Genomic DNA, 8422 nt, shown 5'->3' with positions numbered 1-8422 from the left:
TGATCTAATGTTAGTAAATTCCTTATAAGTGCTTCATTGAAAGATGCTGCTATAACTATTTTTATCTTCGGTGCAGGGATGACTTGATACCTTTTTTTTCCGTTGCGGCTGTAGGCATGACCTGTAGACTACTGGAAACTCAGAATTTGGTATGGTTAGATTTTTTTCCTATCTATAGCATCGTTAACAGCCAATGCACAGAATATTAGTGTGACAATAGTGCATAACTGTAAAAATTTTCTGTAATTCAGTCATTGGAAGTTAGTAATCGGCACAGCATTCACTATTGTCATTCTCAGGTTTATTCTACAAATTTTATTATGTTGACTTGAATTAAATTTTGTAGGAGAGGATCTTTTGGTGATTGCTGCTGATCAACCATTTCGCTTCCCTGCCACATTTACATTTGTGGTCAGAGCATTCTCAGGTTTCAATGGGCGTGTTTGGTTTGGCTTTTTTCTGACCAGCTTATCTGAAAAGCTGGCTGTGGGGAAAAGCTGGCTGTTAGGAAAAGCTGGTGGTTAGAATTTAGGTGTTTGGTTCGCCAGCTGTGCAGAAAAGCTGTTCCTGAGAATCTACGTGTTTGGAAAATTAGATTCCGAAATTGCAGATTCTGTTCGAAGAAACGATAAAATGAAACCCATATCGATGAAAAGGTCATTACACAATAATTAGTGCAGTTGATTACATCATAAGTCCCGTTACATTGTCATACTTAACTACGCCACTAAAGCATTAGCAATTGCATCTCGAAAAGCACTCATGTCTAACTCATCAGATGTGGTACTACTACTCTCACCTAAAGGTACATCATGACTGCTGCTACTAGGTCCTACTTCATCAAAGTCTCTATCGTGTAGAGCACTCTCTCTAATGAAGTTATGCAATGTCATACAAGCAATAATTATCTTGGATTGTTTGGTAAGCGAAAAAGAAGGGAGACTTAATAGAACTCTCCACTTCATTTTAAGCACCCCAAACGATCGCTCTATAACATTGCGTAGCGAAGAGTGTGCATAGTTAAAAACTTCTTTGCTACCAATAGGTTGCCTCGCATTTTGCCATTCAGAAATGTGGTACTTCTGACCCTTATAAGGTGCAAGGTAGCCCTTTCTATTTGGATAACCTGAATCGACAAGATAGTATTTACCTGCAGAAACATGAAATACATAAGTTCAATACGTAAGGCAGTAATTAATAGCATATGTCATAAAAACAAGATATATAATTGTATACCTTCTGGTGGCTGGGGGAACCTGTCCGCATAAGTTATCAAAGTATCTTGTAGTACTCTAGTGTCATGTACGGATCCCGGCCATCCTGTGACAACAAATGTGAACCTCATATCGAAGTCACAAACGGCCATTACATTTTCCGAAGTGTAACCGTGCCGTCCAATATATTTGGCTTGCTCTGAGGCCGGGACTGCCGCTGGAAAGTGACTACCATCAATTGCTCCTATGCAGTCCTTGAAGTGTGGCCAAAATCTCGCCTCTCGCAAACGCGGATGAATCTCGGTGAAATATGGGTCTTTGGGCTTAATGATGTCAGATGACATCTTAAACAGTGCATCAAGGACTTCACTATACTTGCGACTAATTGTTTCCAAGGAGTGACCAAACTTATTTCGTATTTGCCTAAAGGACTGTGGACCACCACATGCCCACAAAAATATGCCAAGTGCTTCCATAGTACTGACACCCCGGCTTGGAATCAGACCATAATTGTGCACCAATGTGTCATGCAATCGTCTAAACACAGTTCGTCGCATGCGAAACATATCGAAGCAGTTGTTACTATTGTCCAACGTTCTCTCCACCCATTGCAAACCAGTTTCAACCAATGTTCTTCTAGGAACCTGACTGATATTCCTGCCCCAAACATCTACAGCACATATAGCAACCACCAATTCTGCATCTCTGTCATCCATTTCATTATCAAATGTGTGTGCAGCAGGGTCAGACATCTGCATGCACACAAAAACCAGAGACATATTCATATGTAACAACACTTGACATATCAATGTACAACCACAGTTTACAAGGCACATATATTCAGTATTCAAATGAGACAGAACGTTCACATTGTTCACAAGCAGACAACTCAGATTATTCAAATACAAGTTCAACTTGAATATCTGGAAAACTGTTTTCAAGGGAAACTGATGCGCACGACAAGTTTATTACTCACTACAATGAAACGACATGACTCATAAAACAGACCGACATAACGGTAATACTGAATAAGCCTCTGTTGTCGGACCACCAGCAGCTAAGTGCACTTTTTAAGATCTATCTCGTAAGCATTACGAAGCCAAGCTATCCTTCCTTCTTTTGTATGCAAGTTTGCAAAAATATCTCTATACTTTTTCTCAGTCAATAGATGAGTGGCAAACAAATGTAATTGGCTTCCTTCTAGTGATCCATCATCCATAACTTGTTGCAGCTGCTTTTTAATCTCAAGTCGAACAGGGTCATTGTCAGTAGAGGTAATGGACTTGTTAGTGGTCATTGAACGCGACTCAAAAGCCTCCACTAGTCTTCTCATGTACTCTTCCCTCGAATCTTTTTTCTTCTTTGGTTTTGGAGAATCATGGCGCATCTTACGCTTCCCAGTAGCATTTGTGCAGGGGTCAGGTGTGCTGTTTTCACCCCCACCTAAAGTGGCTTCCAAATGATCATCAGATGATGAATTAGCATCCTCAACTCCAGGAACCAGGGTTCTTTCATTTGTGCAGACAATGGGTCCAAACATAACCTTTAGCTCATCCTCATTCTCTAGGGGGGCTGTTTTGAACATAATACAACCTGGCATTGCCTGCACCAACATGGTAGTTCCTAGTTTGAGATGGCCAAATACTATTGTTAGTCTACAAAACAAAAAAAAAGATCTACTTACTTCATTTTGCTTGGCCCACCACTCATCTGGCGCACTGATTGAACCAGTATGAGGGTCTCGACCAAGACCTGTAGCCCTTTCATTTAGAGTTTTCCACTGGGTGAACATTCTCTTCAACGAGTCCCACCTATTCTTCATTTGATCCCTTGTGTACGTGCGACCAGTGCGTTCCTTAAACTTTCTTATCAGGTTAGCATACCCTTCGGCGTTTAGGAATTGTTGTGGCCTGTTCCGTGCATTGACCTCTTCTACACATATTTCTGTGTAAATTTTTGTTGCTCTACTATCCCACTTAGCAATGACCTTGCCAGACTTGTCCATCTAGTGCAAAACAAGTGTAGACGATTGAAAATATGTATTGAAGTGCAGTTACTACGACTACAAAACGAACAGGCAATAATAACATAAAGTAGTACCTTAAGGAGTCACATTCGTTTGCCATAATTACATATATAGACTAACCAAATTAAAGTGCTGGTGCACACAAAAGAACAGGGAACAATTCATAACTGCGCAGGAAGCAAAAGGCTGATCTTTCCCTGTGACCCTAACACCTGCCTCTAACAAGTTCTAACTTAGACTTGATGACCTCGAACAACTTACTCTAACAAGGTCTAACTTAAACTTCATTATCACTAAACGATGGCATCTGGTCCGAGTCATATTCAAGACCCCACAAGTTTGCAAAGTGATCAGCAAAGTCCCAATCTGGACTAAGGTACTCGTCAGCTGGGGGTGGTGAGGACAAGGCTGATGGTTCGTAGTTGCTGTCACCCGGGTTGTTTACATTGTTCACGATGTCCAGGTTCTCTTGCAACACCAGGGAGTCTTGCTCAAGCATGCAAGCAATGTCCTCCAATGCTACACGAAGTTTGGTAGCCTCAAACGAGGTCAACCCGCGTCCGGGACGGATTGTTTCCCGAGCTACGGAAAATATCTTGTCCGCAATCTCTTGCATCCTTCCAATTGCCTTGTCGGCTATGGAGTCTGCTGAATCCATCTGATGTGGATTTAGGTTGTTAGTTGACTAACAAGGGCATACTAACTTGCATGTATTGACATCAATTGCGTTCTAACATGGACAACATTTGGTTGAAGCTACCATAGAGGTACTAACAAAAGCATGTATGAACACGTACTATTAACAAACTTGTTGTGAACAAACAAACTAACAATTGATGACTCAACAAAGAATTGTGTTATACAACAGAACGATGGTAATCCCTATAAACCGTAAACACATAATTTGTTAACCCATGGGGACTCTAACAAATTGTGTATGCAATTACCTTGGCTGCTGTTGATCTTGGAAGCGAATACGCAGACACTGATTTGGTACGGATATCTGAAGGCGACATTGAAGGTAAATTGATTTAGTACGTCTTCCATAGCTTTTACATGAACTGAAGTAGTAACTGCCTCCGGATCGAGGCGAGCAACAACCTACCTCGGAAGATGCCGACGCGACGGGGGAAGCAGAGGACGACGGAGCGACGTCGCCGGTTTGAGTGAGCCAACGCTACGGAAAGTAAACGGTCAAGTCTCCCACAGCGGCGAAGGTGCAGAACGAGAGGCCCGGATGGAGGAAAGAGCTGACGTACCTCCGACGACGGGGGACAAAGGTTCCTTCTCGACGACTCTCCGCCTCGGCCGAGGGTGCACGAACCCTAGCGAAGACGGGATTGAGACGCCGCAATGGGGAGGAAAACCAACGGACAGGAAAGGAAGAGGTCGCCGAGGAGTATGCCGTACCTGTAGCGGGGAGGAGATCGACCTGGCGGCGGCGGGTTCGTTGGCGGCGGCGGAGGCGCGTTTCGTCGCCTAAACCCTAGCGACGAAGGGGGCGGGGGCTTCCGTTAGAAGCGAAGTGAGGGCGGCTTCCTGCGGACTGTGTGCGGTCGGCTTCTATCCGAAGCGCTACGACGAAAAGCCGCCTCAGAAGCTGGCCGTTTGGATACAGCTTCAGCTTCTGGCGGCCAGAAGCCGCCCAGAAGCTGAAACAAACAACCACAATGTCTAATAATCTACATGTTTACATTTGTGGTCAGACCACTTTCCAGCGTTGTGCGTTGTCGCGACACCTTTTTTTCTTTTGCCCAAATTTTACCCCCACCACGATTTAGCATAGGCATGGCACTTAACCCCCCCCTTCCGGATTGTATGTAGATGTAATGATAACATATAAAGATGTACATAGTGTATAATAGACATTCTCCATGTATTGTTTCGTTTTCATGATGTACCAGTACACAGATAATCGTTTGATTTTTTTTCTTACATAAATTATTAGATTGAATGATAAATATTTGTTTTCTGATCCTTTTTCCCTGTGCAAGAATGCTGAGGGATAATTCTTAAAAAGTGTTTGCGTGCACAAATTTTCCTGAAATATGAAAGATATAACAGTTGATTTATATTTTTTATTGAAAAGTAGAGAACATTCAGGAACATTTTCTTACAATCTCATATGTTGTGATTTCGAAAGAGAAACCAACTGAAGATGTAAGCCAGCAGTGTCTTGTGCATTGATTTAATTTTTTGGAAAGAAGTAACATCGTTGTATAATACTTGGAATTCAGTAAAATGTATTGTCACTGTGGCTTTGTCTGGATCTTGGCCTAAGTTCATACTTGGATGCCATCAGTGAATTATGTCGTTGTATAGCCTTAAATTTATGTACAATCTGGAGTAGCTGACCTGGTATGATGAGTATTGTAATCTTTGCATGAATATTTTGGCTTGTTGCGGACTAATTATGATGCAAATAGTTCCTAAGTTATTGTTTGTTGCATCTATGCAGAAATAAAACCAAGATAGTGGATGCTGGTGCACTTGAGCCCCTGCTTGGTTATTTGCGATCAAGCGATCCAAATTTGCAGGAGTACGCCACTGTTGCTCTCCTTACACTTTCAGCCTCATCCACCACTAAGCCTGTCATAGGTGCCTCAGGAGCAATCCCTCTACTTGTGGAAGTCCTCAAAGGAGGGAATCCCCAAGCCAAGAATGATGTTGTGATGGCCCTGTACAACCTCTCCACAATCGCAGACAACCTTCAAGCTATCCTTTCTGCCTAGCCGACCCCCCCTTTAATAGAGCTACTGAAGGGTGGCAAGAGGTCCTCCAAAACAGCCGGCAAATGCTGTGCTCTTCTCGAGTCGTTGCTCGCTTTTGACCAGTGTCGGGTGGCCTTGACATCCGAGGAAGGCGGAGTGCTCGCCGTCGTAGAGGTGCTTGAGGAGGGCTCCCTTCAGGGCAGAGAACACGCCGTGGGAGCGCTCCTGACAATGTGCGAGAGCGACCGCAGCAGGTACAGGGACCTCATCCTGAACGAAGGGGCGATTCCTGGTCTTTTCGAGCTTACGGTCCACTGTAGGGCGCCCGAAGGGGCACCTAATGTTCTAGTTTCTTCCAAACGGATGCGGCTTCCTGGCCAGCCGTAGCATCCACGTCGCTATAAAAATCGTGGCCGCATGTTCGTTGGTGTTTCATATCTTGGCCGCACACATGTCTAGCCTGCTGCTGCTTTACCCGCACGCGATGGCTGCTGCTGCTTTGCTGTGCCGCTCTACCTTTTATTAAAAAAAGACCCTCTCGGTTCTAAAACAGTAATTATTTTAGCTCTAAATTTTTATGTCCATATTCATATGAATGATTATGAATATATATAAAATATACATTAGTTATTTTATGAATCAAGTAAAAATATAAAATGAATTATAATTTAGGACCGAGGGAGTAGAAAACAAATTTCTTCCTATTAAACGGATGCGGCTTCCTGGCCAGCCATAGCATCCACGTCGCTATAAAAATCGTGGCCGCATGTTCGTTGGTGTTTCATATCTTGGCCGCACACATGTCTAGCCTGCTGCTGCTTTACCCGCACGCGATGGCTGCTGCTGCTTTGCTGTGCCGCTCTACCTTTCATTAAAAGAAGACCCTCTCGGTTCTAAAACAGTAATTATTTTAGCTCTAAATTTTTATGTCCATATTCATATGAATGATTATGAATATATATAAAATATACATTAGTTATTTTATGAATCAAGTAAAAATATAAAACGAATTATAATTTAGGACCGAGGGAGTACAAAACAAACGCACAAGCCAACGCTGATGGCTGTTGCTGCTGCTTTATTTGATGTGCTGTTTTACCTTACGGTAAAAAAATACTTACTCCGTCTTAAAATAGTAATCATTTTAGCTCTAGATTTTTATGTCCATATTCTTATGAATGATTATGAACCTAGACATAGGTATAAAACGGATGCGGCTTCCTGGCCAGCCGTAGCATCTACGTCGCTATAAAAATCGTGGCCGCATGTTCGTTGGTGTTTCATATCTTGGCCGCACACATGTCTAGCTTGCTGCTGCTTTACCCGCACGCGATGGCTGCTGCTGCTTTGCTGTGCCGCTCTACCTTTCATTAAAAAAAGACCCTCTCGGTTCTAAAACAGTAATTATTTTAGCTCTAAATTTTTATGTCCATATTCATATGAATGATTATGAATATATATAAAATATACATTAGTTATTTTATGAATCAAGTAAAAATATAAAACGAATTATAATTTAGGACCGAGGGAGTAAAAAACAAACGCACAAGCCAACGCTGATGGCTGCTGCTGCTGCTTTATTTGATGTGCCGTTCTACCTTACGGTAAAAAAATACTTACTCCGTCTTAAAATAGTAATTATTTTAGCTCTAGATTTTTATGTCCATATTCTTATGAATGATTATGAATCTAGATATAGGTATAAAATACATACATTAATTATTATATGAATCAAGTAAAAAAATAAAACAGTAACTGGATAAAATCGTGTTAACATGAGCCCGGGGAGGAGACATGAACGGAGGAGATGACGTCGGTGGATGGTAAGGGAAATCTGGTCACAACATCAGCATTAGCACACATGTCAGGTCCATATAGAGATGACAATGGCTAAAAACCCACTGTTATCACTTGCCCAAACCCGTACCTAAGAAGAAAAAAATATGTCTGCTAAAAAATCCATACTCATAACAAGTATAAAATTTTATCCAAACACATGCCCATATGGGTTTCGGGTACCCAACGGGTTTCCCATACTCAGTAATATTAACATAAAAAACAATTCATCATGTAAATAACAGTTAATACATTAATAAGCTAGGATAAAATAAACAAGTGATAACTAATTTTAGCTTAAGCTTTGTTATATAGAGTTTAGTTTAATTAAAACATATCCAATTAATATTATTATGAGACATATTTATAAGATATATTGATTTTAAGGCAGGTTGTAAAAATCCATGGGTTTGTGGGGATGGATAGTGGAAGAACAAACTCATACCCACGTGCCCGTTCGATTTTCATTTGAATCCATTAACAAACCCATGAGTAGAGAAATTGGCTCAAACCCATACCCTAATAGAGCAAAAACCCACCAGATTTCAGGTAGCGGTTACCCATTGCCATCTCTAGCTCCTTAAAGGGACTAGTGATCTATTATGACGAGTGAAGCAAGATAACCTACTCATTTT

At 41.7% G+C, this 8422-nt stretch overlaps 1 long non-coding RNA gene and 1 pseudogene across 1 annotated transcript; one reads left to right on the top strand and one right to left on the bottom strand.

Annotated features, from left to right (window-relative positions):
* Nucleotides 1–664: 664 nt before the first annotated feature.
* On the bottom strand, nt 665–1312 carry LOC118472020 (uncharacterized). Its single transcript, XR_004849433.1, has 2 exons — nt 1237–1312; nt 665–1150 (listed from the first exon to the last, which is right to left on the bottom strand). It is a non-coding gene; the product is annotated as an uncharacterized lncRNA (long non-coding RNA).
* Nucleotides 1313–4477: 3165 nt separating this feature from the next.
* On the top strand, nt 4478–6338 carry LOC109939687 (U-box domain-containing protein 4-like; annotated as a pseudogene).
* The last annotated feature ends 2084 nt before the right edge of the window (nt 6339–8422 follow it).

The sequence above is a fragment of the Zea mays genome, chromosome 5 (genome assembly GCF_902167145.1).
Source record: "Zea mays cultivar B73 chromosome 5, Zm-B73-REFERENCE-NAM-5.0, whole genome shotgun sequence".
NCBI classification, from domain to species: Eukaryota; Viridiplantae; Streptophyta; class Magnoliopsida; order Poales; family Poaceae; genus Zea; species Zea mays.
Note: the sequence above shows the minus strand (reverse complement) of the source record. Positions and strands in the feature narration are given on the sequence as shown.